Source organism: Nyctereutes procyonoides, unplaced genomic scaffold, assembly GCF_905146905.1.
Source record: "Nyctereutes procyonoides isolate TBG_1078 unplaced genomic scaffold, NYPRO_anot_genome, whole genome shotgun sequence".
In the NCBI taxonomy this organism is placed as follows: domain Eukaryota; kingdom Metazoa; phylum Chordata; class Mammalia; order Carnivora; family Canidae; genus Nyctereutes; species Nyctereutes procyonoides.
In genome coordinates, this window is record NW_026575052.1 from 27767090 (window position 1) to 27783922 (window position 16833).

At 39.6% G+C, this 16833-nt stretch overlaps 1 long non-coding RNA gene across 2 annotated transcripts in view; it reads right to left on the reverse strand.

Moving 5' to 3' along the window:
- The window catches only part of LOC129513471 (uncharacterized), an 85528-nt gene that overhangs the window by 37802 nt on the left and 30893 nt on the right, over positions 1–16833 (reverse strand). The window lies entirely within an intron of this gene.

Consider the following 16833-nt stretch of genomic DNA (forward strand, 5'->3'; position numbering starts at 1 on the left):
TTACAAAGAAGAACAGTGTAGAAAGGTAACTATGTAATCAATATTAATATCTAATGCAATTTTTAAAAGAAAAAAAAGAGGAGTAAAAATAAAGACCTGAATAAAATATACAGGAAATTTCTGCTATTACTAGTTATTTATACTGATGTTTGAACAGAGGTAGCTGTTGAAATTTTCTTTTATTTCCTGAGTATTGTCTACTGCAGATTTAAGAACATGTGTAGTCACCTTTCTAGGACTGAGCTAAATTCGAATCATGTTGAAAAGGCTAAGAAGAACCTCTTCTTAGGGAGAAAAAAATGATACAGGAAAATAATTTATAGAGAAATATGGCTTTCAAGGAAATGTTTTTTTTAATTTATTTATTTATGATAGTCACAGAGAGAGAGAGAGAGAGAGGCAGAGACATAGGCAGAGGGAGAAGCAGGCTCCATGCACCGGGAGCCCGACGTGGGATTCGATCCCGGGTCTCCAGGATCGCGCCCTGAGCCAAAGGCAGGCGCCAAACCGCTGCGCCACCCAGGGACCCCGGAAATGTTTATATAAAATAGAAGTGAAATCAGGCCACTCTTCTCAGATCTGCCTTACTCTATGGGAGCAGCAGCTATTCCTGCATATTCAACATGCCATAAATACACAAGCCTTGCTTCTGGGTAAGTCACGGTGCCTGCTTTAACTGTCTTACCTATTTATGGCTGTGATGTTTGAGAACTAAGCAAAAATAATTTTTATTAATGTAATATATTGAAGGATTTCCTCTCTTATCAGACATTATTCTTTATATTCTATACATTCACTGACCTATACGACTAGCATACCAGACACTATATATTTATTTGAAAGCTTTGCTAGTAATGTATGGAATTACATCTGTCCCCCTGGAATGGAGCGATGTCATCTTTGATCAAAAGTCAGACACTTAAGTAAAAAACAAGGGAAATCATGAAATTTAAAAAGTTTAAAATAATTTAATTTAAAAAGTTAAGCTACTTCTTTAAAATAATGTGTATCAGGTAATAATCTTGACAGGTGTTGAGGCATTAATGACAGGATGGGAGAGAATGTGACAAGACCAGAATTCATGACATAATTTAAAGAGACATGTGGTCATTGACCAGTAAGTGGCAGCTATGTAGACAGCATAACCAGTTAATTAATACACACATCTTTAAAAGCTACAAGTTGTGACTATTCATCCAGGGCAAGTAAGCTCAATTTTGGAATATATTATAAGGACAATGCATTTATGATGTTTATATATGAGGAAGATGCCAGTTGACACCATCAGAGTTTATAACTCAAGTCATCCCTGAGCCTTAACAGCTTGTACTAAGGGCCAAAAGGTTGAGTTGACAAGATCAGTATAAGGAGTTACATATTTCAATCTCTAATGTGAAATCTGATTCAGCTCACTGGATAATATCAACACCAAATACAGGTTATTTCATATTTTGCTCAGCAATTTATAAAACAGGTCCCAAATAATAACAAATACGTCTTGAATAGGGGTTAATTAGTACATCTATCTAAACCTGCACTCTACCAGAATTCCCTGAAGTAGGCAAAAACTGATTTAAAAAGCAGGGGGATGAATTAAACTCTGGATCTTAAATAAATTCTGCCAAATAGAGTATAGAAAGTATCAGACAATAGAAAGAGGACTCTGGTCCATGATTCCAGGTATGATGAAAAAGTCTGTTTGGGATACAAGTAGAGCAGACCTCAGAGGTTGAGTAACCACACGCTCTATCTTGAGAGGTCATGGGCGGTGGGTTCTTTGCAGCTGTTCTTTGGGTAGAGGCTTCAGAGGGCTTCTCCCTGGTTTGTGCTCAGAAAGACCACTATGCCAGCAGAAAGAGGGGCTAATGTGGGCAAGGAGGGTTACAAAATGAGGGTGGACTGCCCCTCCCCACTACTAAACATATGAAACTCATAAGCTATCCCAACACACCACTTGGTAGTGTGAGTTCCAGCTACTTACTAGCTGTGTAACCTAGGTTAATAAGTTAACATGACGTCCTTACCAACATCAATTCCTGCATCTGAAAACCAGGAATGATAATAATAATATTAACTTGTGGATACTAGATGGGTTGCTGGAGACACAGAATGCAAAGCAGTAAAATATATGAGACACACAGGAAGAGCTCAATAAATATTGGTTAAGATCATTATTAATATCACAATGCCAGATTTTGTTGTACTACAAAGCTGTGGTCATCAAGACAGTGTGGCACTGGCACAAAAACAGACACATAGATCAATGGAACAGAATAGAGAACCCAGAAGTGGACCCTCAACTTTATGGTCAACTAATATTCGATAAAGGAGGAAAGACTATCCACTGGAAGAAAGACAGTCTCTTCAATAGATGGTGCTGGGAAAATTGGACATCCACATGCAGAAGAATGAATCTAGACCACTCTCTTTCACCATACACAAAGATAAACTCAAAATGGATGAAAGATCTAAATGTGAGACAAGATTCCATCAAAATCCTAGAGGAGAACACAGGCAACACCCTTTTTGAACTCAGCCACAGTAACTTCTTGCAAGATACATCCAAGAAGGCAAAAGAAACAAAAGCTATTGGGACTGAACTAAACAATGAACTATTGGGACTTCATCAAGATAAGAAGATTTTGCACAGCAAAGGATACAGTCAACAAAACTAAAAGACAACCTACAGAATGGGAGAAGATATTTGCAAATGACATATCAGATAAAGGGCTAGTTTCCAAGATCTATAAAGAACTTTTTAAACTCAACAGCAAAGAAACAAACAATCCAATCATGAAATGGGCAAAAGACATGAACAGAAATCTCACAGAGGAAGACATAGACATGGCCAACATGCACAGGAGAAAATGCTCTACATCACTTGCCATTAGGGAAATACAAATCCAAACCACAATGAGATACCACCTCACACCAGTGAGAATGGGGAAAATTAACAAGGCAGGAAACAACAAATGTTGGAGAGGATGCGGAGAAAAGGGAACCCTCTTACACTGTTGGTGGGAATGTGAACTGGTGTAGCCACTCTGGAAAACTGTGTGGAGGTTCCTCAAAGAGTTAAAAATAGACCTGCCCTACGACCCAGCAATTGCACTGTTGGGGATTTACCCCAAAGATACAGATGCAATGAAACGCTGGGACACCTGCGCCCCGATGTTTCTAGCAGCCATGTCCACAATAGCCAAACTGTGGAAGGAGCCTCGGTAACCATCGAAAGATGAATGGATAAAGACGAATGTGGTTTATGTATACAATGGAATATTACTCAGCCATTATAAACGACAAATACCCACCATTTGCTTCAACGTGGATGGAACTGAAGAGTATTATGCTGAGTGAAGTAAGTCAATTGGAGAAGGACAAACATTATATGTTCTCATTCATTTGGGGAATATAAATAATAGTGAAAGGGAATATAAGGGAAGGGAGAAGAAATGTGTGGGAAATATCAGAAAGGGAGACAGAACATAAAGACTCCTAACTCTGGGAAACGAACTAGAGGTGGTGGAAGGGGAGGAGGGCAGGGGATGCAGGTGAATGGGTGATGGGCACTGAGAGGGGCACTTGATGGGATGAGCTCTGGGTGTTATTCTGTATGTTGGTAAATTGAACACCAATAAAAAATAAATTTATTATAAAAAAAGATCATTATTAATGTCCATAACATCTATAATGAAGCTTTTATTGTCCTTTGTGTGGCTTCACTATGTCATATGACAGGCAACTGGACATAGGATCTGGCAAAGTAGATGACAGACAAAATACTTCAATATCTCTTCACCAGATTATGGAGAAGTATACTAAATCCAAACAAAATTTTGTAGAGTTTACATCAACTTCCAGTAATTGTGCCTACACGAATGAGAAAACAGAAAGATCCCAGTGGTTTGTTAAAAAGAAAAGATGCTTAAAAATAAAAAAAAAAAATTCTTTACTCTGAAACAGGGGGTTTACCCTGGAGAACCACTGTTTTACTGTGAAAGCAACGTCCTACAAGAAGTACAAAACAATGTTAGAAAATTTCTAAAAAAAATAAAAAGAAAATTTCTAATTTATCTTCTCAACAGAATTCAAAAGATTCTTCAGCTTTCACAATACAGCACTCATGATACACTAGGAAAGCTTAGAGATTTTTTAAGGTTGCTTTAAAAGTATAAATATATATGGTATATAAAGATATGTAACCTATTTGTTGTAAGTTTTGTCCTTACTCTTTTTTTTTTCAACTAACAAACTGGATACACTCTGTGCCCTACACACTATGACACAGCAGTGTGTCAAAATTTCATTGATTATATAACTGCCTGTGCTTTTAATTTTTGATTAATTGCATTAATTTTTATTAATTTTGATTAATTGCATTAATTTTTGAGATCACTTTGAACAAATGTTTTCCCTTCTTAATATTCACTCTTCTTGTCCAGGACAACAGCATTCAAATTTTGTATAATAAGCATTTATGAAATGAATTAATAAATGTCACCCGATTATTTTTACAATGCTCTTAAAGGTCCTAACATTTCTCTTCAAGGTTATTTCAAAGCTTTTTGTGTTTTTGGTCAATTAAATCTTTTTCTTCCTGCAGAATTTTCTATTTAACTGCCACTATTTATTAGCTTAAAGGATGCTGAGCAGAACATTTTCCTTTGCCCAACAATTGGCAGCATAGGAACAACTTTTTATGAAAACCCAAAGGAAGCTGTATTTTTCATTTTAAAGAGAATTACTTGTAACAGGGCTAGATCGTCCACCTGACTAGTCAAGTGTGGCAAAACTGCACAATACCACCGGATCTAGTTCTCCTTCTACTATCCCATTTCTCTAAGATGGCTGAAAAGCACACTAAGAATTGCTTCTCACCTGGACATTTCTGAAGAAGGCTGTCTTACTGGAGCAACTCATACTAGGAAGGGACAACGGTGTGGTTAGCTGACAGGGACCAAAGGGAGACAAAACTGCTACTCTCCAAGGAAGTGAGGGGTGGGCTTGAAACCAAGTTGAAAACTGTCCCCAAATACTTTTTTTTAAAAAGATTTTATTTATTTATTCATGGAGAGAGAGAGAGAGAGAGGCAGAGACAGAAGCAGGTTCCACGCAGAGAGCCCGACGTGGGACTCGATCCAGGGTCTCCAGGATCACGCCCCGGGCTGCAGGCGGCACTAAACCGCTCCACCACCGGGGCTGCCTGTCCCCAAATACTTTTATCTTTACTGAGGAAGTTCCTTTCTTGGCAAAGACTCCAAACACATACAGAACCAATTCAGAGTCACCACCCTCTCATCCCTATCACATTTAACATCACCTGTTACTTAACACCTATCATATCTGTCTTCCAGACAATTTAGAAGGGGCGGGGGAGAGATGTCCCCCAAACACACTTTTTCCCCACAAGACTCTGAATGGGTATACCATGGTCTTTCCTCACTCAGGTCCCTTACTTAAATTGGACTGTGGCTGGGTTTTAAATAAGTTATTATTTGTGCTTAGTGTTTGGCACTTATTAAATATACAATCAAGGTAATGAATTTATGAATGTGAATAAAGTTATCCAAGCTTTATCTCACATGGGAACAAACCTAGTCATTCTATTTCCACTCTGGAAAAGAGGATGCAAAAGACGTCACAACAAAATGTTCCAAAATAACATTTAATTAGAATAGTAAAATATGAGCAATAGCAAATAAAATGTCTTCATTCCGACAGTTTTCAAGAGGTTGAAACCAAAGCATTTGCCCAGGAAGTTTTATGTATCCAGACCTCAGTCTGTACCTATCATAGTTTCTTTTTAGTTCATCTAATAAATGGCCTAGCCACAATGAGTTCAAACAAATATTTAAATTAGATGCCCATGCAGTAATTTTGGTTAAATATTTATTTATTTTTTGATTCATCTGTACTTTAGTACAGTTGTGGATATTTTTCAAAGGGTAAAACAACTGCTATAGTACCATTTAATGATTTCATTAATATAAATTTATTTGGGAAGCCAGGTTTAAGATATGCTGAAACTGTTTCTAAGTCATCTGTTTTGGTTATCTCTCTGGTCTAGTCTTATGATTGTATTTTTTTAATACATAATCTCTTAATCTTATAAATTGCTTTAAGAATTGCTTTTATGATATTATATCTAATATGTTTTTTTATTTCATTTTTAAAGATTTTATTTTTTTATTTGACAAAGTGTATGAGTGGGGGAGGAGCAGAGGGAAAGGGAGAAGCAGGCTTCCCAGTGAGCAGGGAGCCTGATTAGATGTGGGGCTCCATCCCAGGCCTCTGAGATCATGACCTGAGCCAAAGGCAGAGGCCTAACCTATGGAGCTACCCAGGCGCCTCTAGATAGTTTTTTTTAACCTATCCTTGTCTTGCCTGTTTTTCTTACTCCTTGACCTTAATGTAGAGAACACATCTTAACCATTTTAAAAACCTTATTTAATGCCCTGTGCATACAAAATGCTCCATATATGGAGTACTAAACTAAATCTCAGAAAAATGTAAGGAAAATAAATATGTGTATGCATGGATGTGTATATACCTGTAATTTAAATGATATGTAAGTTCATAGCTTTAAGTGAAGTGGTGTTTTTTTAAAAAAAGATTTTATTTATTCATGAGAGACACAGAGAGAGGCAGAGACACAGGCAGAGGGAGAAGCAGGCTCCATGCAGGGACCCCGATGCAGGACTCGATCCCAGCACTCCAGGATCATGCCTTGGGCTGAAGGCAGGCGCTAAACTGCTGAGCCACCCAGGGATCCCAGAAATAGTGGGGTTTTTTGACAAAGATTCATACAAAGGTATAAAACTTGTATAAATTGGGTATGCAACACAGGCTGTTTGAATATTAGACAAAAAAATAGAAGACACAATTAACCCCTCTTCTTCTCATGCAAAACCAGTGAATAAAGGAAAAATACCAAGCCAAGGCTTTTTGTGGTAAAGCAGGTTAAACCAGGGCACGTGGGGGGCTCAGGTCAGGATCCTGGTGGCCTGGGACCAAGCTGCTGTGCAGGAGGCTCCGGGGGCTGGGTGCCGGGCACTCCCACTTCCCCCACTGTGCTCACTCTCTCAAACACATAAATTATTTATTAATTTTTTTATTTTTTTTAAAAAAAGGTAAAACACAAATCCTGACTACTCTTTGTCCCTCCAATGCTACTTATTCTCAGCCCTGTGTTTCAGATAATTGCTTTGCATCCAATTCACTTTGCCTCTCAATTTGTTAATTAACCTGATTATCTGATGTCATTAGCCAGCTCTAGACTAATCATTGTTATGGCAGGGTTGTAGGGGAGGTCACTCCCTCTTTTTCCCAGTTTTCTGCCTATTGGAATGAGGTTCTGATTTCTCAAAAGTACTGGGGAGTCTTTCGTGTTCTGTCTCCCTTTCTGAGGTGGGCACTTGATGGGATGAGCACTGGGTGTTATTCTATATGTTGGCAAATTGAACACCTATAAAAAATAAATTAAAAAAATAGTACTGGGGAAACTCCCGCATCTGAATGGTGTGATCTGGAGAAGGAGCCGGGTGACTTATCAGGAACTGCAGGTTTTCTCCCTACTGCCCACTCCCCAAAATGCCCCCGCAGCTCACCACCTTCCCAGCCTGCCCCCCCCCCCCCCCCCCACTGACTGCCCAATGCCTGCGGGGCTGCCCATTGCCCATCCACTGGCCGATTGGCCACCGCCCATCACCGCACTGGGACCTGAGAAACTAAGTTGTTTGTGTTTCCAGCCTTTGAGATCATTTACCCATTAACCACCTGACAATGGTGCACCTTTTGTCACAAAGGCCACCCAACATTGGGTCAAAAGTCAAGGTAGTCATTGGCCATTCCACACTTCTTTCATCCTGAAATAGTGTCATTAAGAAGGTCACAGATTATAAAAACAACACAACACTGAAAAGATTTCTAACTCCACCTCCCTCATCTTCTGCACCTCAACACACTTTGCTAAGATGCTCTTATCCCCCAGGTATGGAACACTCTAGCTCAGAGGTCTGAGTACAGAGAGATGCTGACTGGAGAAAATGTGGATGGATAGCTCCTAGGATGAGACACACTAATGTGGGGGACTATAGGGAGAGCCACAACTCTGACATCTGGGAGGGAACATCGTAGAGTCTGGGTGCAGAGCAGGAGGAACACTAATGATCTGTGGTCTTTTGGAACCATCCTGGAAGTTCTTCACAAAGAAAAAACCCCAGTGCAGCTTTCACAGAGGATCACAAACTGCTTGACTTAAAGGACTCCTAGATCCACCCCCCGCTACCAAATGGTGATGACCAGCACTTGGTATCTACTCTAATGTCACTGAGAAGTCAATCAGAAATAGGGGGTGATCCCAGCCCCTGCATCTCTCACACAAAATGGCTATCACCACCTTTAAATGTCTTTCCACCTCTATTCCCATCTCAATCACTAGGTCATGACATGGGATGGATGAACACCACCTAGCAGGTGGTGTAGACAAACCCTTGATGACAGACTAGCCTCATGCAATCCCTCCAAAGACACAGGCTGAACCAGAATTGGGAAAACTAGGATTTAGCAGCTGGTCAGGAAGGCAACCTGGAGCCTGTTTCCCTGTGTCCCCTGACTGATATAGGTCATATTTGCAGTGAACAACCACTGCGGTTTACACCTTCCTTCCGGGGGCACCTTTGTGCCTCTGGGACTGAACTACTTCTGTGGAAACTAGACATTGACTTGTCTGTACTTGCTGTAATTTGTAGCTAAGGAGTGATCATAAGAGCTCTTCAAGTGCTTAAGAAAACACCAACAGTAGATCATGTGGCTCCCAGGTGCCTGGAGATCTCTCTGGAATAGGACACCCTTAGTTATTTGGAGAGTTCCAGAAGGAATGAATTACTCACTGTACATGAACTTGTTGGTGCAGTTATCTCTACAACAGGAGTCATGCACTCAGAAAATGTAGTAAGAAATGTGTCCCTGAAATTCAGCTGAAACTTGAGCTGAAAGTATCAATGACGCCATTTTGGACACAGAAGCCATTACGGGTCAGTTTCAAGCCACTGGCCAGAACTGCTAAGGCACACAGAACTGTCCCACACAGTTGTCCTTCAAGGCCAAGGTGAACCTGGTACGGCCACTTACACATTGCTGTGCCTGGATTACTTCCTCTGGAAGGGTGGCAAGGGCACTGCAGAGACTTAGATAGGGAGTCCTGTGTCTATAATCATGTCTCTGTTTGTGGGATTTCTTCAGCCAGCTTAGTCTGGGGCCCCAGGGGTCGTAGATAGTCATGACTGCAGGTTGGCTCCATCCTGCCACTTGCAGAATAGTAGTGGCACATCCTGCCACTATCAGTATAGTAGTTTAAATAAATGTTGTCTGAGACAAATTGAACAAATATAGGTCGAGTTCCTATGGACGGAATGAATCCGAATAGTCCACAGGGTGGCATGCTCCCATGCTCACTGTGATCAGCGGCAAATGCGGAGGGCCATGGGAGGTGGGCGGAGAGGCAGGGTGCCAGGGCTCTGAGTAGCCCTGCACATTCCTGCTGAGCGAGCCAAACTGGAACCTTACCCACCTCCTGATACTGAGCAGCTTTCTTAGCTTGTTACATACCAACTAAGTAGGCCAAGTCCACTAGCGGGTGACAGCCATGGAACTGCTTGCTCTCCTGTGGAAGGCGAGTCTGTCTGTTTTGCCATTTGCTAGAGTGTTTGATGCTGGCTTGAAAAGCGCTTTGACCCTGATTCCCTCAGCCATGAAACGAACCCACTGCGTGCGTGATGTCTATCTGGACCCGTTGTGTGGCCTCCCTGGGACCTGGGGGGCCAAGGGACACGCAAATATGTTGATGCTCGTGCTCCTTGCTGTGCCAAGAATGAGACGGTTCTTGGCCTGTGACCCGAGAGTCCTGGGGCCTCTGCCCGAGGGGCTGGTCACGGGCCAGCCGTGGAGGGCAAAGCCACACCGCACATTCACAGTGCCTGAGGGAGACACCGTGAATCTTGAATGGGCCAGAACTGTATTCTATTTAAGCATCTTTTAATCCTCTTCCAATTTTTTTTTTACATATCCTTTCAATTTCTAAAAAGCACATTAGCTAGAAAAATAGCTGGACTAGGATATAAACGAGACAATCTGGAAGCAGAGCATGTTTTTGTTCTCCTATATTTCTCTACATGTTGATGTGGTTTAAAAGTATTGGAACATCTTGTATTTTATTAAGTTTCCCACGTCTCTCTTTTTAAAAATATTTATTTATTTATTCATGAGAGACACACAGAGAGAGGCAGAGACACAGGCAGAGGGAGAAGCAGGCTCCCTGTGGGCAGCCTGATGTGTGACTAGATCCCAGGACTCCAGGATCAGGTCATGGGCCGAAGGCTGACGCTCAACCGCTGAGCCATCCAGGCGTCCCTGCCGTGTCTCTTTTATGTGATTCTGTTTAAACTCATTTTAACCATCACTTTTTCAAAGTCCTATTTTCTAAATTGTTAATCACTTTAAATTTGACCATTTTCCTTAATTTGCAAATGATAAACGTTTTCAAAATAAACTAATTCTAACATGCCCGTGTTTCATGCCATCACTATCATTTGAATATAATGAGCTTTTAAAAGGAGGTTGATATCAATTAAAAACTAATTTAAATCTAGTTATAGCCCTTTAATTGAAAAATTCCAGAAATCTAGATCCAAAATTTTACAAAGTAAAAATATAATCTTTTAGTTACACCTTGTTCCAATTTGTAATTCACAGAATGTGCCTACTTTGAAATTATCCCTGTACTATCATCTACTACTTAACAAGGAAAAGAATAAAACAAATTTACAATCATTTCAAAGTGTTACGAAAATGTTTTCTGAAACAGAAGTAAAAAAGACATGGATATAATTTTATTTATGAGCACAAAATAAGCCAACTTCTCAAGACGTCTACTTCATCTTAGCCTAAGGCTACTCAAGTTTTTGCTCCTCGCCAGCCACTTACATCATTTCAGCAACTGAGCTACCCCAGACCTACAGCAGGAAACACAAGAAGGATATCCTGCCTCAAGTTCCCATCACTTCCTTTTAGCCTCTGCTTAGTCTGTTACGTCAGGGTTTTTACCAAATACTGCACATCTACACCTATTTAGAAAACCATTCTCTGCCAGTTAAGTCTACCTCATATGTACACACACCTACAGATTATGATGTTTCCCCTACACGTCTATTCCAATTGCTGAATGGACTTCTTAATAAAATTGTGTGTTTCTTCTCAGAATTCCATTTGTTTTTCAAAGTACTCAGAAGGCCCCTTTTGGGACTGTACCTATAGACTTCTCTGTCCCTTCTGATTATACTAGCTTTTCAGCAACTTTAAAGCAATTTAAAATGTTATTTCTTATCCTTATCTTTAAAAACTGATTTGGAAATGAACTGTTGGGACATAATCCATGTGTACCTTCGGGGCTGTCTAGAATTTTATATTAAAATATAGAAAATCTCAAATGATATACTAATGGAAAATTGATAACATGTAAATATTTAATATTATAGACTATTATGTCAAATGTTTAATAAGGTTAGGACCATGGCAAACATTGGCAAACATTTCTATAGGTGAGAATATGCCACTGAGTTAAACTGATCCAGATTTTAACATCGGTGTTAAAGTATGTGAACTTGAATGTGAACATGAATAAGTGCTTTAACTCTGTTTTGGGTTATTCATCAAAAAAGTACATAACACCTATTTTACAGGGCTGGATGCTATGTCAATGCACCTTGCATGATACCTGTCACAGAGGGTAATGTAAATCTAAGCTATTATTATCTGATGACAAGTTTAGCAGAAAATCTATCATGAGAATATGGTAGTATATGAATATATGGTCCTTCATTCTTACTCATTGACTCCTACTTCACATAAATAATGTGAAATATTTGCTAGACAGTTGGGAACCAGAGTTTTTGCAAATATGAACAATAAAGGAAAATTAAGAAGGATGTGTGACTAAAAAGCAAAGCAAGTGACAGTATCAGAAATAGCTCTACAGTAAATTCCCTTATTTAGGTGTTTAGTTAAAACTGGCATTTTCAGTTAAGTTGACACTGTAACTTTATAACTATTTCCTTAGCGATATCTCACAAGCAGGTACCCCTGGATTCAATGTCTCCCAATATTTTGTGCCACACACTGTGCTGGGCTACTTTTCATGTATTATCTTTCATAGGTCTGAAAAACTACCCTTTGGAATAGATATCATTTTCACTATTTTTTTTAGGATTTATTATTTTAGAGAGAGAGTGTGTGTCAATGAGTGCAGGGGAGTGGGGGGCCTGAGAGAAAGGGAGAATTAGAATCTCAAGCAAATTCCCTGTTGAGTGGGGAGCCAGAGGCAGGGCTTGCTCTCAGAACCCAAAGATCATGACCTGAGCTGGAATGATGAAACTGAACCTCCAAGCATCCTTATTTTTACTATTTTATAACTAAAATCAATGCAGAAAAAGTAAAATGTCTTGAGAAAAATCATAGCTAATAAAATTCTAGGATTCCAAATTTTGCAAAAGCCCCTCAAAACCCTGAAATCCTTCTTAGAAATATAAAAGCTTTTTTTAAAAAAATAAGCTTAAATAGCTTAATATAGAATGAATTTTAATGCTAATTAGATACTAACACAACTCTTATATTTTGTAAATTTTCTTGTGCTTTTTAATTGTTTTTCTTCTGTTCAAAAACAGCACTTAAGTAGCACGATTTTCTTTAGAAAGAACACCATTATTACTCATGTACAATGTAATCAACATTATTTACTCATTTTTGTATTACACCCCAGCTCAAAATCAGTATTAATATTGACATTTCATTTCCATGCTACAACATATCTTCATTGCAATAGATAGCTTGTTAATGAGACGCTCTAATTAACTTTTCATTCTGATTTCAAATCAGACAGAGAAAACAATGTTCACATACCCCCATGTCTACATATGTATTTTAATAGCCAGGATCTAAATCCTAGGTTTCTGGAGATATGATTAGAAATTCATAATTGAGTTCAAGACTAAAGGGTACAATCATAATTAAGGACAGGCAATCTAGATTGTTCTAGTCCTTCTCTGAAGCAATTTGCTCAAAACCACCATGGAAATATGCAAAAACTGTCAATATTAACTGTAAGTATATGTGAGATGACACAACCAAGTCACAGCAGGGACCGGATCAGACAACCACCACTCTGCTTCAGGTCCCTCACACAAGCCACACTGAATCATGCCGCCTCAAGTGAGGACTCCTCTCTCATTCTCACCAGCACCTTCTATCCTGAACCACAGACCATCAGCCCCAAATCTGAGGGGAATGAGACAAAGGTGTATCATCCTATTTAAACATCAATACCATTTGAATTTGGGAACACCGTAGTAACCAGAGTAGTAAATGCTGACAAGAATAAGTCAATGAATAAATGAGATGCCTTTATCAGCATCCCCATCATAACCTTTGGAAGACTGTTTCCTCTCGTAAAACTTTTCTTTGCATCACTGTGTAGCTTGTCCCTTCCTTTATACACATTATGGACAGCTGTACAGTAACCAATCTCTTCTAAAAGCAAAGCTCATATACTACTCATGTCTTTTAAATGCCCAGCAAATATATACCTCATTAACACTTAAAATTCCTCCGCTACCAACATGATCATTTCCATTCAAGTAGTGAGTATGGTATTTGATCAACATAACTGCAATGCAGTAAAAGCAGCCCTCATTCCCGACTGAAGACATCCCGGTATTAAAAGGTACACGAACCCCACTTCTTTCCCTGTGGAATACATACTATGTGTGACCAGCACACTTCAGGAGCAAGCAGTCTTCAAAATAACACATAATCTTGAGAAATAAAAGGCATCATTTGAACCAGTATAAGAAGTATACTATGCTTTCAGACCAGAGGGCAAGAACAATTTTTAAAAAGCCTCATAATGAGCAATGAGCTTCCCAGCACTAAACATAAAGAGGAAAACTCACTTATAGAGGGTATGTGTTGGTCCACAGACATTTTGGTCCTTAGCACAACCCTTCCTGGAATTAAGACCAGACAGAAACAGGCCCCTGAAACTCACTGGAAGATCTGACCTATTTTCATGAGCGGCAACCTGAGCACTATCTTAATAATAAAGATATCCATTTTATAAGGTTACTTCTTTAAACATCTTTAAGTCTCAGTCATTACCACAAAAACAAGTCCATTCCACCTTAGAAAACAAAAGCAAGGCAAGAGGGCAAGGGGCTCCCTTGCGATGGTGCTAATGGAAGGGTGAGTGGAAGCACATGAGGAAAGGAATGGAAGGAATATGCACTCAGGACAGCACGGTCAACCACTGCACAGAGGTCCAGAGGCCAGCGCTTCCCTGCAGCTCCTGAACACTGCTGAAAGAGGATCAGGGCCGCCAGTGCTCCACGGAAGCTGCGGAGCCAGAGGCAGGCAGGAGCCTGAAAGAGGGATTTCCATCTCCTTGGGGATGAGCCCTGAGAATTAAATCTAACTAGGTCCAAACCCCTTGCCAAAAAGTAAGTTGGAGACTTCAATCAATAAATGAGGATCTGAGGACCTGACCTTGTAGACCACTGACACCTCTGTCCACTTCCACAAGGAAAATTCACCAAGATATAGTTAGAAAGTACTCATTTCAGTATGAAAACACTTGTCAGGAAGCAACCATAGAACACTTAAATTACCCATTTAATTGAGAAATATTTCCCAGACACTGACAAGATAGCTTTCGTGGAAAATATATACTTATCTCTGTAGGCACCTTAGTAAATTGTCAGTTCAAATCAGTAACATAGAAAAGGAAATTTTCTAAAACTAATAAATAACCTTGGTTTTAGATGAATTGACGTGACTTCTATCTATCTCTCCACATAGAAGTGATAACTTAGCAGGGCTATATGTCCACTCAATCCTACTTGTTCACAATAAAACCGTGGCAAATGATGAGAAGATACTAATTCTGTTCTACTGTCTACAGATGGAGAAATGGGAAAAGACAGAAGAAAAAAGTCCTGAGCTCATGCAATAGTGAGGCAATAAAATAGGACAACCTTTCACTCCTTAAAATAAGCAAGCTGAGGTGTAAAAAAGATATGTTTTACTCCATTTTGGCTCGAGAGTTATTTCTGGTATAAATGTATTTTTTACAATACAAAGGAGCCTATAAACACTCTATTTTTCTTAAAATGGGCCATCATTAAAAATAGATAGACAAGAAAAAAATATTGCTAACCATTAGGGTAAGAGAAGAAATGAGCGGGGAAGACCAATATTCAGTTGGCAAATCATGGTGACAGTGAGCCTGAGGCCAACAGGAATAAAGTGACCAACAAGTTTTACCAAGAACACTCCACAGACATCACACGATGGTCACACAACACAGAGTAAAATATCTCAATGCATCCATGAGAATAAGGTACCCATAGTGGTACAACAGAAAACAGTATTTACCCTACAGGCATTCATAAGGAATAAACACTGAGGAAGATGTCAAACCTTTTTTTTTTTTTTTTTTAAGTAGACTCCATGTCCAGCACCCAGCATGGAGCCTAATGTGGGGCTTGAACTCAAGACCCTGAGATCAAGAGCAGAAAGCCAGAGTCTGAGGCTTAATCCACTGAGCTCCACTTCCACCACAAGACCCCCCCCCCCGCACCCGAATGATCATCCTTTAATACAGAAAATGAAAGCAATGATGACAACTTAACCAAAGGAACATAGTTCTTTCAAATGGACAATCAAGTGACAATAACAGGAGTTAATCTCATACTCTTCTGATAGGAAAAACTTGAATCTCTTTAGATAAGCGTAATTCAGAATGTTTATAAACTGCATTATCCTCTCATTTATTTTTTTTTTTATTATCCTCTCATTTAAAGGTAATGTAAGTTTATGGGGTGCCTGGGTGGCTCAGTCAGTGAAGTGTTTCCCTTTGGCTCTGGTCATGATCCCAGGTTCCTGGGATCCAGCCCCACTTGGGGCTCCCTGCTCAGCGGGGAGCCTGCTTCTCCCTCTCCCACTGCCCCTCTTCCCTGCTATACTCTCTCTCTCTCTCTGATTAAGAAAATATTTCAATAAATAAATGTCATTGAAGTTTCTCATCAACCCAAATTACTGTTAGCAAACTTGCAAAGACAACTGCATGTGCACATTGATATGCTTTTCTCTAGGAATGTTTAGGTTTGGGACATTTTGTTTTCAAAAAAATATGTTTCCATCTACACCAAAAAGCAGGTAACAATGATGCTTTCATAAAATTTTAACATTTCAATATAAGCATTTCTGAAAAAGGAGAGAAAGGAAAGGAGACAAGCAAGACTCCAAAGCCCTATAGGTCCCATGTCTGGTCCTAATGGCTTACAGCAAACCAGAACCAACTATCAGAGCCGCGAGGACTTCTGTTGCACAGTTGGTCTAGGTAACACCTGGTATGGATAAAAATGTGGGGGCAAGATTTTACTTATCAATAAGATCAAAGATACTATGAAAAGGAAGACAGCTAATCACAAATTCCAAGTGTCTGGTAAAAAAGAGACAGAGCCAGCATCAATGAAAAGAGCTCAGGGGTCTGAAACAGGCCTAGGGAAAACTCCTTCACCTGAACAAAAGCCCTGATCAATCCTGGGCTCGCCCTGGGGCCTAAAGACTCCTCATGTCAACCATCACACACTATTTGACTTTTACACAACCTGAGTAGATGCCTCCCAAATTGCTTCCCTAAGCAAATAAGGTTTTTATCTAGATATTCATTAATTAGCAACTTGAAAGAAACAGGTACATTATTTTTTTACATTCTGGCAAAAG